Source organism: Dromiciops gliroides, chromosome 1 (assembly GCF_019393635.1).
Source record: "Dromiciops gliroides isolate mDroGli1 chromosome 1, mDroGli1.pri, whole genome shotgun sequence".
In the NCBI taxonomy this organism is placed as follows: Eukaryota; Metazoa; Chordata; class Mammalia; order Microbiotheria; family Microbiotheriidae; genus Dromiciops; species Dromiciops gliroides.
In genome coordinates, this window is record NC_057861.1 from 532,627,211 (window position 1) to 532,646,386 (window position 19,176).

Genomic DNA, 19,176 nt, shown 5'->3' on the forward strand with positions numbered 1-19,176 from the left:
AGTAGGCTCTCCCTGGACAGCCCTGGGTGGATCAACCTGTAGCCACATGGGCAAGGTCAGACAACCCCAGGAAAGAGTCACCAGTTTGTTTTGTACTCTCATAGGGGACAGGAAGAGCAGCTGGGGTCCTCTCTCTGCCTCGGCATCTTCATCTGTAAAATGGGGATGATAATAGTATCTACCTCCCAGACTGTTGTGAGGATATAATGAGATGATATTTGTTAACTGCTTTACAAACCTTAACCGTTATATAAATGCTAGTATTATTGTTGTTGTTGTTTTTATCCCCAGAAATTAACTGTCCCCAGCCCTACACTTCCTAGTATAGTATCTTGGATATAATAGGTGTTCTATACATTTATAGAATAAATGGTCCCCGGGGGCAGCTAGGTGGCGCAGTGGATATAGCACCGGCCCTGGAGTCAGGAATACCTGAGTTCAAATTCGGCCTCAGACACTTGACACTTACTAGCTGTGTGACCCTGGGCAAGTCACTTAACCCCAATTGCCTCACCAAAAAAAGAATAAATGGTTCCTAGAAAATGTATCCTTATAAACACTCAAATTAACCATAAAGGACATATCTATAATCTATGCATATATCTATATGTATACCTATACCTACACCTTTACTATATCCAGAACCTATACCTGTATTTATACATATATCTATATGTGTGCCTATACTTATACCTGTACTATACCTGTACCTGTACCTACATCTACACCTATACTATCCCTATACTATCCCTATCCCTGTCTCTCTCTCTTTCTTTTTATCTTTCTAGTAGGTGTCAAGTGTCTGAGGCTGGATTTGAACTCAGGTCCTCCTGACTCCAGGGCCAGTGCTCTATCCACTGTGCCACCTAGCTGCCCCCCATGGATAGATTACAAGAGGTGTATGAATTCATATGGGGAGAACCTTTGACCTTTATTTCAATAGTCAACAATCATTTATTAAGAGCCATTATTTGCTAGACAGGCAGTAGACTTGAGTTCAGATGTGGCCTCAGACACTTACTAGCTGCGTGACCCTGGGCAAGTCACTTCACCCTGTTTGCCTCAGTGTCCTCATCTGTAAAATGAGTTGAAGAAGGATATGGCAAACCACTCCAATATCTTTGCCAAAGAAAATCCCAAATGGGGTCAGATCCGACTGAAATAACTGAACAATAACCTTTGCTAAGCATGGTGCTAAGTACTGAGATTACAAAGAAAGGCAAAAGACAGTAATTGCCTACTGCCCTCAAGGAACTCACAATCTTATGGTAGGAAGGGGAAAACAACACATAAAAAGAAGCTGAAAAGTGGGGTGGGGAGTGAGGAGGTACCCAGTAAAGGGGCATGATGAAGTCCATAGTAGCGCAACTGGTTTGAAAATGTTGAGCTGGCTGGTGTGGGTGGAGGTGCTAGGAGGAGCTCTCTGATGTCTGCCCTCCACCTTTTCCCATCAGAGGGAGGGCTGGCCCCCAGGGGGCATATCGAGGAAGTGTGAGTTTCAGAGGGAACTCATGATGAAATTCAGTCTGGTGTGAAATGATGAAATGGCTGCCCTCAACTCCCTCTTTCAGAGGACCATCTGGGAGAGGATCTCAGATTATTTATTGACTTTTGTTTGTCCTGGGACACAGAAGCAGTTAATTACAGAATTCAGATTTGAACTCCGGCCCAGAGACCTCACATTTAGTACTCTTTCCCCTGGACTCTGTCTGTGTGCATGTCTTATCTTTTCCTGCATTCATGCCTTTGCTTATGCAACTCCCTATTTCTAGAATACCCTTCCCTCTGTCTGACCCCCCAAATCCTCCCCAGCTCAGATGTTACCTTATTTAACCAACCTTCCTAGATTTCTTTGTCAGAAAACCTTCCTTGCCTCTGACCTCAGATAGCAATTGATGGACCCTTCTTGTGCTCTTGTTATGTTCTAAACTAATTTTATGTTTGGGATCCTGCTGATCAATCTTAAACTATTATTATTGGAAGGCAGAGACCATGTCTTAAATATCTTCGGATATCCCCTAGCAGTCTACATGTTGCACATAGCAGGAGCTCAGCAAATGGCTATTGAGTGAAGGAATGATGTGGAATGATGTATTTAATGATCTATCGACCGCCTAGGGTTTGAATGGGAGTGGTTATGGTCAGTTAATCAATCAACAAGCATTTATTAATAGCCTTCCATGTTTTAGGAACTGTGCTAAGCACTAGGGAAGGGTACAAGGGAATGAGAATTTATTAAGTGCCTACTCTGGGCATAATTGTGGTCAGTTAATTAATCAGTAAGCATTTATTAAGAGCCTACTGTGTTTCAGGAACTATTCTAAGCATGGGGGAGGGGTCCGAGGGAATAAGTATTTATTAAGTGCCTGCTATACACCAGACACTGTGCTAAGTGCTTTATAGATAACTCTTTTGATCCTCACAACAACCCTGCAAGGTAGGTATCATTGTTATTCCCATTTTACAGTTGAGGAAACTGAGGCAGGCAGAGTTTAAGTGACTTGTCCAGGCTCATCCAGCTAGGAAGTATCTGAGGCTGGATTTGAACTCAGGACTTCTTCCTCCAGGTCCAGTGCTCTATCCACTGCATCACCTAGCTGCCTCTTTGTAACTAGAATTACAAAGGGGCAAAAACATGGTCCAGGCTCTCAAAGATCTTACATTCTAATGGGGAAAACTAGATGCAAATAACTATGTACATATGAGATACATACAGAGTAGATAGTAATCTTAGAGCAAAGGCTGGGCTGGGGTGGGGTGGGGGGGAATAGAAGGTCTGTGAAAGGTGGGATGTATACTGAGTCTTTTGCGGGGAGGGGAGCAATGAGGGTTAAGTGACTTGCGCAGGGTCACACAGTTAATAAGTCTCAAGTATCTGAGGTCAGATTTGAACTCAGGTCCTCCTGAATCCAGGGCTGGTGCTTAATCCACTACACCACCTAGCTGCCCCTTGATACTGAGTCTTGAAGGAAGTTGGGAGGTGGAAGTAAGAAGAGGGGGAGCATTTCAGGCACAGGGGACCGTCAGTGTAAAGTCACATAGCCATGACAGCAAGTAGCCCAATGTAGTTGGATTGTAGAGTGCATGAGGGGAGTAAAATAGAAAAAAGACTGAAATGGGAAAAAGGGACCGGGTTGTGAAGGCATTGAATTCCAATTAGAGGATTTTGTACTTGATCCAGGAGATCATAAGGAGTCATTGGAGTTTATGAGCAGGGGGTGGCATAGTCAAATCTCTGGGTTTGGCAGCTGAGGGGAGGATTACCAAGGGGAGAGACTCGAGGCAGGGAGAAGGCTACTGCAAATGCTCCAGGCAGGAGATGATGATTGTCTGGTGTGGGGTGCTGGCTGGGCTTGGTAAGTGGAGAGAAGATGATGTATTTGAGAGAGTCTGTGAAGATAGCAGAGGTAATATTTGACAGCAGACTTGTGTGGGGTGAGCGTGAGTGAGGAGTTGAGAAAGGTCACCAATGTTCTTGTCTGTGTGACTGGGAGAATAGACCCGTTTTGGTGAAACAGAGATTGGGGGGGAAACAAAAAAGGTAGTGGGCAATTCTTTGATTTATATAGATAATAAATCAGACTCCTACTATGTGCTTAGTCTGATGCTAGATGTAGTGGGGGAGTATAGAGCAGTAGAAGGCATAGGCCTCTTCCCCTCAAGGAATTATATGCCTTGTTGAGTTGTTTCAGCTGTGTTTGACTCTCTATGACCCTGTTTGTGGTTTTCTTAGCAAAGGTACTAGAGCAGTTTCCATTTCCTCACTTTACAGATGAGGAAACTGAGGCAAAGAGGGTGAATTGAATTGCCCAGGGTCACACAGCTAGTAAGTGTCTGAGACTGGATTTGAACTGAGGTCTTCCTGACTCTAGGCCCAGACCTCTATCCACTGAGCCACCTAGCTGCCCTATGGTACTTGTATAGGGAGCAAGAAATTGCCTGCAAAGGAAATATAATGATATGCTAAGTTGAGCGATACAAACAGAACCAGGACGAGGGGTTGGGAGACCAGTGTTTTTCTTTAGGTCATGTGCTTCCTCTCAATATCAGTCTTAGCTCACACCTCACCATCTGCAGAAGGCCTTTCCTGGTACTTCCAACTGCTAGTGCCCTCCCTCTGAGATGCCCTTCCAATCTATTCTGCACATATCTTGACTATACATAGTTGTCTCCCCCATAAGAATGGAACTCCTTTTGAGCAGGGGACTGCATTTTTACCTTTCTTTGTGTCCCCCATACTTAGGACAGTGCCTGGTGCATACTAAGTGCTTAATAAATACTTGTTAACAGATGTAGTAAGTGTTTAATTAATGCTTGTTGATTGACTGTCTGTGCCTTGCCTCCTGCTCCTCTGTTAATCCATGCCAACTCATGGCTACTGCCTCTGAGCTACCATTCCCCAGGGTCCTATCACTTAGATGTCCCATATCCCAGGTCCCACCTTCCACTTCAACCCTTGTGGGGGCAATGACTGAATTTCCTTGTAAATGGACTGCCCTCTCTTTCAATGTGACACACTAACTCTGGATGATGCTATCACTGGTTGAACTGTTTGTTGTTGAGTCATTTCAATCTTGTCTGACTGTGATTTCATTTGGGGTTTTCTTGGCAAAGATCCTGGAGGGGTTTGCCATTCCCTGAGGCAAACAGGGTTAAGTGACTTGCTTAGGATCACACAGCTAGTAAGTGTCTGAGGCCAGATTTGAACTGAGGAAGAAGAGGAGCCTTTGTGACTCCAGGCTCAGCACTCTATGTACTTCACCACCTAGCTGCACTTTTGCCCACACCTGATTTTGCCTCTTTTTCCTTAACTCAATTTGCTTTAGGTATGAGAATTCCCAATTTGTGCTCTGGGTAATAATAATAACTAATGTTTATATATTGTTTCAAAGTTTGCAAAGTACTTTACATATTTTATCTCCTTTGATCTTTGCAATAACCCTGGGAGAGAAGTGCTACTATTATGCCTATTTTATCAATGAGGAAACTGAGATTGAGAGAGGTTAAGTGACTTGCCCACAGTCACACAGCTAGTAGATGACCAAGCTAAGATTTGAACTCAGATGTGACTAAGTCCACTGAGTTGGGTACCTAGGTGGCACAGTGGATAGAGTGCCAGGCCTGAAGTCAGGAAGATTCATCTTCCTGAGTACAGATTCATCCTCAGACACTTTCTAGCTGTGTAACCCTGGACAAACCACTTCACCCTGTTTGCCTCAGTTTCCTCATCTGTAAAATGAGCTAAAGAAGAAATGGCAAACCACTCTGGTATCTTTGCTGAGAACACTGCAAATAGAGTCCTGAGAGTCAACACAATTGAACAACTATAACATAAGTCCTCTGAACCACTTAGCTGCCTACAGCTATCATAGACAATTAATGCCTCAGGATTTCAGGGCAGGGAGAGTAATACCAGCTACAGTAGTCTTGGAAGGTTTCACGAGAGAAGTATTCCTTGATTTGGGCCCTGAAGGGCAGATAGGATTCAGATGGGCTTTCCAGTCAGGGAGAATTTGTCTGCCAAATGGAAAAGTCCTGTCCTTGGACAGTGAGCAACCTATTTTCCTGGCCTTGGTGGATGATGGAGAATAGAAAGGATGTGAGAGAAAAAGCCACAGGGCCTTAGATGGGAGGGGGGCTCTATTCTCTAGAACAGCCCCTGAGCCAATTATGATTGGGGCAGCCTTTGCCTGTGGCTGTTATCATTCATTGTTTCCAGGGCGGCTCTGACTGGCTGTGTGTTGATGAGGTTTTTGAAGTAGTCTCCCAGACCTGGCCTTTGATTCCAAAGATTCAGGCCTTTTGAGGTCAGTGTGTTGGCAGCAGGCCCTTGGTCAGACCCCAGCAGAGGTGCAGCTCCTCCTCTGCAAGTAATGAAATCTAATTAAGGATAATTGTGAGATCTTGGTTATAGATGCTGGGTATAACTGGGGGTAAGAGCTCTGGGCACACTGCTGTTCTCACCAAGAACCAAAATAAGACTGGCGTCATGGTGCCTCTAATCAGTCATACGCTTTTGGTGATGGTTTTCCATCGAGCAGTCTGTACAATTTTTTTTTGATAACTCTAGTTTGTAGGGAATGAGGCAGCATATTATAATAGAATACTGAATTTGGAGTCAGATCTGATACCTACATTTAAATCCCATTTCACACTGTCAGCTGCCTTGGAAAAATCCCTTCATCCTCTGGGTCTCAGTTCCCTCATCTATAAAATGAGGGAGGGAGAGCAGTAGGTGGTACAATGGATAGAGCACTGGGGCTTGGAATCAGGAGACTCAACTCCTGATTCAAATCCAGCCTCAGACACTTACTAGCTGTGTGATCCAGGGGTAAGTTACTTCACAGAGTTGCTTTCAAGTTTCCGTCATCTTATAAAAGGAGCTGAAGAAGGAAATGGCAAACCACTCCAGTATCTTTTGCCAGAAAACCCTAGAAATGGGATCACAAAGAGTTGGACACAACTGAGTAAACACAACAACAACAGCAACAAGAGGGAATTAGAATTAGACTAGATGCCCTTTAAGGTCCTTTCCAACTCTTCATCTATGCCTTAGTCCTAGTACTGTTAAGCATGCTTCCCCCCCAGCCCCACTTCTGTAAGCCATCATTGACCACCTTAGACCCATTTCATGGAAGGAGGGGAGGGAATAAAGTCCTGAGAGAGTGTTCTTCCCCTGCTAGGTCACGAAGCAATGTTGGCAAAGCTATCTTAACTTCAGCCCAGAGTTCGTTTCATATGACCCACATCTCTGGGCAGGAAATCTGTGCAGCTTAAAATAAATCAAGTGGTTGAAACCTGTGGTTTCCGTATTAGGGAGCTCGAGTTATTCTTTAAGTTTTTCATTTCATTTTCATTTCTCACTTTTTCCCCTCTTCCCTGCTTCTGCCAAGCAGCAATTTGAAATGTGTTATTTTTAGTCCCGAGCACAGGTCACAGCTTAGATACTTATTAAAATGAAACCCAGTTGTGTTACATTTTCTTACAAATGCCACTTTGGAGCTTTTGAATGTGTTGTCAAGGGAGGTTTTCTTTGATGACCCTCTGGTTCCTGTTGGTTTTTCTTGTCTCCCCTTGTGGGTTTTTTTAATCCTAAACTCTCTAAATGAAGTCATGGGGAGCTAGCGGGAAAGGAGATTTTTCTCCTTTTCCTGTGAGCCCCCCAGTCTGCCTTCTCCTCACAAAGTTGGAGGCTGCACTTGGAAATGGAGAAAGGTTGAGAGATCTAGTAGATGTAGGGATTTCACTGAGCTTCTCTGGGGCTATTTGATTCCTTGGTGGTTGTAAACTTCTTGAAGGCAAGGATTATCTCAGTTGTATATTCCTATTGTCAGAGCCTGGCACATAGTAGGTATTGAATAAATCGAGTCCTGTCTTTTTTTCCCCTCCCTGGGGCAGTAGGGGTTAAGTGACTTGTCCAGGTCCACACAGCTAGTAAGTGTCAAGTATCTGAGGACGAATTTGAACTCAGGTCCTCCTGAATCCAGGGCCTGGTGCTTTATCCACTGCGCCACCTGGCTGCCCCAAGAGTCATGTCATTTTTTTGTGTGTGTGTGAGGCAATTGGGGTTAAGTGACTTGCCCAAAGTCACACAGCTAGTGTTAAGTGTCTGAGGTTGGATTTGAACTCGGGTCCTCCTGAATCCAGGGCTGGTGCTCTATCCTCTGCGCCACCTAGCTGCCCCGAGTCATGTCATTTTGATGTGGCATCATTAACCTTCCCATCCCAGATCTGAACTCTTATTCTTTGTCCCATCTCTGTCCCTTGTGCCTTTTCTCAGGCTGTGCCTAGAATACCCATCCTACCTTTGTCAAAGACTCTGAAGCCCAGTTGGGACACCATCTCCTTTATGGAAGCTTTCCTGATTGGTTCGTAAAGTCCTCACCTCCCTCCACCTCTCACATACACATCTTCATTTTGTAACACTCTGATGTACCGATGCAATAGTGTGTCTTATAGTTATGTTTCTGTCTCATTCCCCAGGGCCCACATCTTATCTCTACTTTGTATCTCCCCAGGCCAGTGTCCTAACATACTGCTCTGCATACAGTAGACATTGAAGTATCTTTTATTATTTGTTCTTAGGGCTCAGCCTTGAAGACTTCTTCCGTTCTTGGAGTTCTCTAGACCCGTCGCCTTGAACCTAGAGCCGGGGAGAAGCCAGGAAAAGAGGGTGGGGAGAAGTGACTAAGTGGTTAGATTGGGAAACTTGGGGGTTGGGACGCTTGCCCTGTGGCTAAAGCTTATCTCCTTCTGCCTCAGCTTTCTTATATGAAAAAATGGAGGGTAGAGGGGTGGTTAGCTTTATGGAGCTCTGTTAATGATCATGATGAGGTTGCTGAGTTCTTTGATGTAGTCTGATGAAAGGCCTTATTAAATTGCCAAGCATCTTTAATGTTGATTCCCTCAGGTTGTTGACATAGGGGTTGGGTTGGGTGTTTCCTCCCTCCTTTCTCCCCCTTTCCCCCCCACCCCACTCCCTTATCCCTCTATCTGCTCCAGAGCAGGGAAGCCTTGGTTGGCAATAGTGATGACTTCAGTTTTGTTTTAATTGCACTCTCTAGTGTTGAGATGGAGATCTAAAAGTTCTGGACAAATTTCCAGAGGCTCTTGGTGGGGAATGAGGTGGAGTGGAGTGGAGGGGCAGAATTACATCTAGGGGTGGAAGAAGGAGGATTGAATTAAGAATCAGGAAATGTGGGGCCCTGCCACTTATCTTCCTTGTCTCAGTAGGCCCTTTCCATGGGAAGGGCACTTTTCAAGGGAAAAAGAACTGAATTTGAATGTTGAAGAACGGGCTTCTAATCTTGACTCTAACCTTAGACAAGTCACTTGACTTCTCTGGGCCTCAGTTTCCTCATCTGTAAAATGATGGGGTTGGACTCATTGATGGTCTATTATGATCCTTCCAGCTTTTAATCTTTTGCCCCTATGATCTCCATACTTTTAATCTTTCATTCTCCAGGTCTGGAATATATTCTGTCCTACCCCACTCCCCATTTTGGTTGAATTCTCTTTCTTTTACCATGAAGCCGTTTCCTGACTCCCATGCAGTACCCCATCCCTAATTTCTCCTACTTTGCCTGAATTTCTCCATTTTCTTTCTTTCTTTCTTTCTTTCTTTCTTTCTTTCTTTCTTTCTTTCTTTCTTTCTTTCTTTCTTTCTTTCTTTCTTTCTTTCAGTGAGGCAATTGGGGTTAAATGACTTGCCCAGGGTCACACAGCCAGTAAGTGTTAAGTGTCTGAGGCCAGATTTGAACTCAGGTACTCCTGACTCCAGGGCCAGTGCTCTATCCACTGTGGCACCTAGTTGCCCCTTGAATTTCTCCATTTTAATTGCTTCACCTCATAGAAATGGCCTATTATATATGTATATATAATCTATATATAATTACATTTTAACTGTTATATCTATATTTATCTAGATCTCTCTTTTGTATCTCTTGCATCCCATACAATACATTGCATGTAATAAGCACTTGTAAAATAATGTTGAACTGAATTTTTATAATGGGGATGATGCTAAACTTCCCCCTCTGCTGCATAGAGCCATTGAGGCAAGTGTTTTTTCAAGTGTACAGGACTTTGTGAACATGATCTATGTTATGGGTCTAGAAGATCCCCAGCATCTAGTACAATGTATGTAGAGGGGAAAAAAGAAACAATACTGTGTAACTATAATGACCACCAGAATTTGCCTGGAGAAGAATGGAGAAAATGGATTTTTCTCTGTTTCTTGCACAGGTGGGAGACAATGGTGTATGTGTGTGTGTGATGTTGCATATATGGTCAGACATGGAAGTTGTGTTGGGTAGCTTTGCTGAACTGCTTCCTTCTGTCCTCTCTCCCTTTCTCTCTTCCTTCTTCCTTCTCTCCCTCTGTTCTCTCTCTCTCTTCCTCCCTTCCTCTCTTCCTTCCTTCCTTGTTTCATCCTTCCTCCTTCCCTCCATTCCTTCCCTTCTTTCCTTCCATTCTTTGTCACAACGGGTGGGTGAGTGGTAGTGGTGCTGGGATTTATTCTGGAAATAAGGTGATCTAAAAACCAAAAGATAACTATAAAAAAACTAAAAATGGTTTAATTGAATGAGTGATCATAGTAGTTGACTTCATATAGTGCTTTACAGTTTCCAAAGTGCTTTACTTTATCTCACTTGATCCTCAACAACAGCTCTGTGAAGTAGGTGCTATAATATATTCCCATCTTACAGATAAAGAAACTGAGGCTCAGAGGTTGTCATTTTTCAAGGTCATATAACTAGTAAGTATCTGAGGCAAGATTTGGACCCAAGTTTTTCTGACCACCAGTTTTGTACTCTTTGTTATTCAGGGAAGAGACCCTGGGAACACATTTGTTTATTTCTTCCTATTTGGAAGATGCAGTTTATAAAGAAGTTGGAGGGAAGTGACTGACCTAAAAATTAGCTAGATATTTATTGAGTGTCTTGTATGTGCCCAGTCTTGTCCTAGGTCATACCTGTGGAAAATATGACAGGAGTGGGAATCCCTAATTTCCCCGTAGTACTTTATAGGTTGCAGGGTGTTTTTGTATTCATTATCCCAACTGGTCCTCACAGCAACCCTGGGCAGGAAACATTTCCCCCATTTTAGCAATCAGTAAATAAACATTTATTAAGTGCCTACTATGTGCCAGGTGGACAGCTAGGTGGTCTAGTACTGGGCCTGGAGTCAGGAAGATCTGTGTTCAAATCTGGCCTCAGACACTTACTAGCTGCATCACCCCGGGCAAGTCACTTAACCCCTATTTTCCTCATTTCCCCATATGCAAAATGGGGACACACCAGAGAAGGAAACAGCCAACCACTTCAGTATCCTTGCTAAGAAATCATCTTTGTCATGATGAGTTGGACATGACTGAATAACTGAACAACAACAAATGTGTCAGGTACTGTACTAAGTGTTGGGGATACAAAAAAAGACAAAACCCCCCAGTCCCTACCCTCAAGGAGCTTATAGTCTAAATTTTACAGAGGGAGAAATTGAGACATAAATAGGTTGACCCCAAACCTACGAGTGACTGAGCAGGGATAGAAGCCTGGACTCCTAACTCCAAATCTAGCTTTCTTGGCACTTCAATGGTAAAAGATGAAGCCCTGTCCTAAAAAGGCTTAGGAAGCTTGGTAAGGAGTTGGGGATAAGGGCAAAGGGGACCAAAATGAAAGAATGAAAGAAAATATGAGACAGTATTTAATGATCTCTGCAAATGGACTGGAAGTTCAGAGAGTCAATCAATGAGCAAATATTTATTCAGTGTCCTCTGTGGACCTGGAAACATGCTAGACACAGAAAGGAGGCCTTGTCAGGGAAGGATTCATAAAAGAGGCCGGACTCTGGTCAAGTTGACAAGCATTTCTTAGGCACTTACTGTATACCAGCCTCTGTGCTAAGCACTGGAGGTCCAAAGAAAGGCAAAAACATGTCTTTGTTCACAATGAAATCACGGTCTAATGGGGGAGGCAACTTGTAAACAGCTGGGTACAAGCAAGAGAGATCCCAAACATTGGCTTGGGAGTCATGAAGGACTCCTTTGAGATAAAGGAGAAGGTGAATACCATCCTTCTGGATAATTTCAGGGGGAAGGCACTAGGGTTATAGAGGATCAAGATAGCTTCTTGCAGAAGGTGGCACTTTAATTAAGATATGGAGGAAGTCAGGAAGGCAAAGATCAGGAGGGAGAGAGTGCCAGGCATGGGGTCAACCAGTGAAAGTACCCAAAGTCAGGACATGGAGCATCATGTGAGAGGAACAGCAAGGAGGCCAGTGTCACTGGATCACAGAATATGTGGGGGAAATTAAGATGTAAGAAGACTGAAAAAGTAGGAAGGGGCAAGTTACAAATGGATTAAAACTGATCCTGAGGGGGCAGCTAGGTGATACAGTGGATAAAGCACCAGCCCTGGATTCAGGAGGATCTGAGTTCAAATCTGGCCTCAGCCACTTGACACTTACTAGCTGTGTGACCCTGGGCAAGTCACTTTATCCTCATTGCCTCGCAAAAAAAAAAAAAAAAAGATCCTGGATTTTATAACTAATCCTGGAAAGAATATGTAATAGGGAGCCACTGGAGTTTATTAAGTAGGGACATGGCCAGACCTGCCCTAAAGGAAGATCAATTTGACAGCTAAGTGGAGGATAGACTGGAGGGGGAAATTCAAGGCAGGGATACCAGCCAGGAGGCTATTTCAGTAGTCAGTGAGTGAGGTAATGAGGGCCTGCACCAGGGTGGTTGAGAGATGGAGTGTCTTGTGCTAGGAACATAAAGGAGGATGTCAGAAGAGAGAAGGGAGACATATACAAGAGATGTTGTGAAGGTAGAAATAATCACACTTGGCAACTGATTGGATATGGCGGGGGCAGGGTGAGAGAGGGAGAAGTTGAAGGTAACATCTAGGTTGTGAGCCTGGGTAACACAGAAGATGGTGGTGCCCTTAACAGTAAGGGAAGTTGGGAAGAAGGGGAGGTTTGGGGGAAAAGTTGAGTTCAGTTTTGGACATATTCGATTTGAGATGTCTATGAGACATCAGGGGCAGCTAGGTGGTGTGATGGATAGAAGACTTATCTTCCTGACTAGCTGTATGAGCCTGGGCAAGTCACTTAACCCTGTTTACCTCAGTTCCTCATCTGTAAAATGAGCTGGAGAAAGAAATGGTAAAGGACTCCAGTATGTTTGTTAAGAAACCCTCAAATGGGGTCATGAAGAGACAGGTGTGACTGAAAGGACTAAACAGCAACAAATGAGACATTTAATTTGAGACATCCAATAGACACTTGGCAATACCCTGAAAGATATGTAGAATTAGGATAAGTAGAGAGGAGGAGGCTAAACTTTCTAGGCTAAGGAAACAGGATTCTGCTTGTCATATACACTGGGTTAAGGGACCAAGGACTTAGTGAAATTGGAGAGCTAGGGTGAAGGCATTCTTTTTCTTAGGTGCGGGGTTTTTAGCACCTTTAATCTGGTAATACTTGACTCCACCTTCCCTCAGGGGAATATGTAGACATTCAGGAAAGCCTAAAATGTACTATTTTTCACTTTCTTTTATATTTTTTACTCAAGTCTTCTCATACAAAATGAATAACATGGAAATGTTTTACATGATTGTACATGTCTAACCTATATCAGATTGCTGTTTCAGGGAGAGGGTATATAGGAAGGTTAGATTTTGGAACTAAAAACCTAAATGTTTAAAAAATCGTTGTGATGTAATTAGGGAAAATAAAATAAAAAAAAATAAACAAGCCTTTTGTTAAGGTTTTGTGTGTAGGTATAGGTGATCTCTTTTACCACTCAAGAGAAGTCTAGTCTTTATCTAAAAATGAATCACCCTGGGGGTTCAATTCACTTGGCTTCCTGCAGAATCACCTCTGATCAGGTATTGGCATAGCTCCAGAGGCTGGGGGGAGGGGCATCCCCAGGAGCACTCATACATCTGATCAGTAACCACTTATTTACCCTTCACTCCCATCTGAGTGAAGCATTGTCTTAAGGAGAAGTCAGAGAAATTCCATGTCTCTACCCCATGAATCTGTTCACATGCAAGAGAACTTTGAGCAGGCTTCTCTCTGGTTGGGTTGTCCAATAGGGACAGCTAGGTGTCACAGTGGATAAAGCACTGACCCTGGATTCGGGAGGACCTGAGTTCAAATCCGGCCTCTGACACTTAACACTTACTGGCTGTGTGACCCTGGGCAAGTCACTTAACCTTCATTGCCCTGCAAAATGAATAAATGAAGAAGGAAAGAAAGGAAGGAAGGAAGGAATGAGTAAATGAATGAATGAAAAACGAACAAATGAATGATTAAATAAATAATTATAGAAATGAATGAATGAGTAGCATTTATATAACCCATCAAAGCTTACCAAGCACTTTGAATACGTTATCTCATTTGATCCTCACAATAATTCCGTGATGTAGGCATTATTATTATCCCCATTTTCCAGATGAGGAGACTAAAGCTATGAAAAGTTAAGTAACTTGCCTAGGTTCATATAGGTAGTAAGTGTCCAAGGCAGGATTTGAACCTAGTCCTTCCAGCAGAGGAAAATGACAAATTTTGTAGGGGATATAGGGAAAATGAGACATTAATGCACTCTTGATGAAGTTGTAAACTGATTCAAACATTCTCTAGAGTAATTTGGAACTATGGCCAAAGGGCTATAAAACCATGCATACTCTTTGACCTAGTAATACCACTACTAGGTTGGTATCCAAAAAGAGATTTTAAAAAAAGTTGAATTCGAAATTGAGGAGATGCCCATCAACTGGGGAATGGCTGAACAAATTGGGATGAGATCATGATGGAACCACTGTTGTGCTATAAGAAATGATGAGCAGGTGCTCACTTTGGCAGCACATATACTAAAATTGGAACGATACAGAGAAGATAGCATGGCCCCTGCGCAAGGATGACACACAAATTCGTGAAGTGTTCCATAAAAAAGAAAGAAAGAGAAAAAAAGAAATGATGAGCAAGATGCTATCAGAAAAACCTGAAAAGACATACATGATCTGATACAAAGTGAAATGTACTGTATACAAAATAACAGCAATATTGTAAGATGATCAGCTATGAATGACTTAGTTATTTTCAGCAAACCAAGACAACTCTGAAGGACTTATGAAAAATGCAATCCATCTCCAGAGAAAGAACTGATGGCTTCTGAATACAGATTGAAGCATAATTTTTTAGTTCTTTTTTCTTAAGTTTTTTTTGTCCGTTTTCTTTCACAGCCTGACTAATATGGAAATGTTTTGCATGACTACAAATGTACAACTTATATTGAATTGCTTGTGTTCTTAAGGGGGGGTGGGGAGGAAGGGAAGAAGAGAATTTGGAACACAAAATTTTAAAAATTAATGTTAAAATTATTTTTACATGTAATTTTGGGAGAACATAAAAGTCTAAATAAATAGAAAAAAAGAACCTAGTCCTTCAGAACTCCAAGTCCAGTCCTCTGTTAAATGTAATATACATTTGTATATATCTTTGTACATAATGGAACTTCACAATTTCATTTGTGTTCCTTTTTTCTGTTTTTTTTTAAATGTTGAAATGTTCACATGTGTTATTAGTTAAGTTCAGAATAGAAGACAAGTAAAGTGAGCCAGATGATCTTTTCCAGCTTTAACATGTTCTGGTGCTTTTGGTTGAGTATGTTGTTTATGTTTTTAGACCCCCTGAAGCCCTGTGTGTGCTTCCATCCCCCTGCCCTTCTCCTCACTGGGATTTTTACCAAGTTAAAAGAGATTTGCTGTGTGTTGGGTGGATGGATAGGAAAGCAAAGCTTCAGCAATGAGCCCATCAGTGACCCCCCTCATCAATCAATCAGCCAGCACTTCTTTTTTTGTTTTGTTTTGTTTTGCAGGGCAATAAGGGTTAAGTGACTTGCCCAGGGTCACACAGCTAGCAAGTGTCAAATATCTGAGGTTGTATTTGAACTCGGGTCCTCTGAATCAAGGGCTGGTGCTTTATCCACTGCACCACCTAACTGCCCTCAGCCAGTACTTATTAAGCAGGCACTATGTGCCTGACACTTTGCTAGGCACAGGGGATGTGGAGACAGTGAAGAGATAGTCCCCCTTCTCAGGGAGCTCACATTCATTGGGTGTGAGGGGGGCAGGGATCACCCACACTCTGACTCCCTCCCAGCTGCTGCTAACCCGTGCTGAATTTATGTGAGTAAAAGGAGTCTCCACATTAGGTATTCCCTACAGTAATGAAATAATAGCTCCCAGTGAAGTGCACACACCGTTCGCATAGGTGTCATCAAATTCAAGTCATAGCTATTCTTTAGGAATATCAGGAAGGCAGCCGTGTGCAGGATGGATCATCCCCATCAGTCCTCCAAAAGCAGGGGCCATCATACTATTCCCGAGCTGGGCTCACAGTGTGCATAGCTAAGGTGTGAGGGAGATTAGTTTCCCCTTTCCCTGGAGGATCTTGGGAAACAGCCATGTCTCCTGCCCAGCAGGAGTGAGGAAAACAGGGTAAGCAGACCTCGTTTTCCCCACTAAAGGTGTCACAGACTTCCCTGGCCAGCAGCAGCCAGCATTTAAGCCAGTGCCTTCCACTTCCTATCCAATGAGTTGGGCTTCAGTGGGGCCAGAGGTAGAGAACCACAGAATGAGCCTTTTCTGGGGAGGAATATGGGAATGGCCCTGATTGTGTTATTTCCCCCTACCTTTCTCCCTCCCACTCACACACCTCATTGAGATTGCATGTTGCTATGCAGCTGTAAAGTCAGGCAGCCAATCACGGGCCAGAAGACAGAGACAGGGAGACAGGCAGCTTCAGGGCAGCTCAGAGATGCCTGCGTGTCCAGCTGGAACACAGGGCTCATGGACTCCCAGAATGTCAGAGCTGGGAAGGACCTCTGAGATCATCTAATTTAGGCGCCTCAGAAAGGCAGACCCCGAGAGAGGCCTGCTCAAGGGCTTGTGATGGTTAGTGGCAGAGCTGGGACTGGAATCTGTGGCTCCTGAGATGTTCTGGTCCCTTCTGTTTCCACAGCATCCCTTTCCCCCAATGCTGTCTACTGGCAGCTTGGTTTTCCAGTCAGGTTTGGCACTTGGTTCTGTTTGCTTGTTTATCTACCTATCTGTCTGCCTGCCTACTTACTTATTTTTAAGACGCTGCTCAGTTGATTCGAATGATTCTCACTGCTGAGTTCCCCAACTGCCTTTCAGATATCTTGAACTGGATGTCTAGTAGACATATGAAATTCAGCATGTCCAGACCAGAACTCATTATCTTTTCCCCTAAACCCTCCCCCTCCCCCTCCCCTCTTTCCTATTGCTGTAAAGGGCAATATGCTCCTCCCTGTCTGTCCCTCAGGTTCATCCCAGACTCCTCACTCTCCCTTACCCCCTATATCCAAGCTATTGTCAAGGCCTGTTTCTTTCAACTTTGCAGCCTCTCCTAAATATTTAGATCCCCTTCTCTCCTCTGATGCTGGCATCATTTTGGTGCAGGTCCTCATCATCTCACTCCTCTATTCCTTCGATAGCCTGCTGGTGAGTCTGCCTACTTCAAGTCTCCCCGCTCCTGCCACTCCCACCCCGATCCATCCTCCTTTAAGCCACTAAAATGGTTTTCCTAAAACACATATCTGATCGTGTCACCTCCCCTATGCAATAAGTTCTAGGGGCTCCCTATTGCCTCCAGGAGCAAATATAAAATGCTCTTTTTGCCATTCAAAGCCCTTTATAACCTAGCACCCTCCTACCTTTCCAGTCTTTTTACATCTTGATCCCCAAAATGGACTCTTCAGTCCAGTGACACTGGCCTTCTGGCTGTTCCACGAACAAGACACTCCATCTTTCCACTCTAGGCATTCTCTCTGACTACCTCCTAAGCCTTGAATATTCTCCCTCCTCTACTCTGACTACTGACCTCCAAATTCCATTTGCTACATGAAGCCTTCTCCAACCCTTTAATTCCAGTGCCTTCCCTCTGTTAATTATTTCCTATTTATCTTATATATAGCTAGCTTTACATATATTTGTTTGCATGTCTCCCCCATTAGATTGTAAGTTCCTTGAGGGCAGGGACTCTCTTTTTCCCCTTTTTGTATTCCCAGAACTTAGCACAGTGCCTGGCACTGTTTAGGGGCTTAACAAATGTTTATTGAATTGAGTTGAATTAATATTGAGCTGAATTGAATTAAAAATGTTTGTTGAATTGAATTGGCTCACCTAGTCTGAGTTTTAACAAGGGCAGGGGCTCTTAGCTTTTTCTGTGTCATGGACCCCTTGGGTAGTCTGGTACAGCCTAGGGAGCACTTCTCTGAATTGTGTTGTTTTTTTTTTTGCGGGGCAATGGGGGTTAAGTGACTTGCCCAAGGTCACACAGCCAGTAAGTGTCAAGTGTCTGAGGCCGGATTTGAACTCAGGAACTCCTGACTCCAGGGCCGGTGCTTTATCCACTGCGCCACCTAGCCACCCCCTTGAATTGTGTTTTTAAGTGCATAAAATAAAATACATAAGATTATAAAAGAAACCAATTATATTGGGGGGGGGCTTAAGGTTTTTTTTTTTTTAATTACCCTGTACTTTCATTGCCCTGGGAACTCCCAGTGAGGAAATTCTTCTTACTAATGCAGGCTGGCACCTGCTCTGCAACTTAGTCTTAAGAGAGTTGCCTGAGGGCAATGAGAGGTTGAATAATTTACCCAGGATCACACACACTGCCAGTGTATGTCAGAGGTGGCACTTGAACCCAGGTTTTCCTGACTCCAAGGCCAACTGTCTATCCACTAGTCCACACTGCTACTCACCATTGAATATAGCCAGATTTTAAAGTCATTAAGTCACTATAGATTTTTAAATTATATGATGATGATAATAGTTAACATTTCTATAGCTCTTTATGGTTTACAAAGTGCTTTACAAATATTATCTCACTTTATCCTCATAGCTACCCTGAAAGGTAGGGGTTATTATTACTCCCATTTTAAAGTGGGGAAACTGAGGCAGATAGTTAAATCACATGGGAAGTAAGGATTCTGAGGAAGAATTTGAACTCAGGTCTTCCTGAATTCAGATCCAGCATGCCACTTCATAGAGTCAAATGTAGGATGTTAGAGATGGAAGAGATTTTTGAAATAATATAGATGCCCCAACGGCTAGGTGGCGCAGTAGATAAAGCACCGGCCCTGGATTCAGGAGTTCCTGAGTTCAAATCCGGCCTCAGACACTTGACACTTAACTGGCTGTGTGACCCTGGGCAAGTCACTTAACCCCATTGCCCCATTAAAAAATAAAAATAAAAAATATAGATGCCCCAATCCTTTCATTTTGCAGATTTCTCATGTCCCATTCATGCTTATATAGTGCTATAAATTGTAAATTACTCTTCCTGCAATTATTATCACCCCTTCCCCCCCCCCACACGGGAACACACAGAGATAAGTTCACACACACATTTTATAGATAAGGAAACTATGGCTGTGACTTAACCAAGGCCAGGACTTGAACTCAGGTCTTACTCCCTGTTAAATGGTGTATACTAGAGCCAGCAGTCTCCAGAAGTGGATATTTGTTGAAGTTCACAAATAAGCCTTCCCCTGCTGTTAATCTACCTTGTCCCTCTTCATTGTAGACATTCTCACAGTCAACTCCTAGTCATCTATTTCTCTGGATCATATACTCAACGCCT

The 19,176-nt window shown here is 43.3% G+C and overlaps 1 protein-coding gene and 1 non-coding gene across 3 annotated transcripts in view; both read left to right on the forward strand.

Moving 5' to 3' along the window:
- TTYH3 (tweety family member 3) overlaps positions 1–19,176 on the forward strand; it is a 184,521-nt gene that overhangs the window by 56,420 nt on the left and 108,925 nt on the right. The window lies entirely within an intron of this gene.
- LOC122737544 lies at positions 14,355–14,460 on the forward strand. The gene has a single exon (XR_006354374.1). It is a non-coding gene; the product is annotated as a U6 spliceosomal RNA (small nuclear RNA).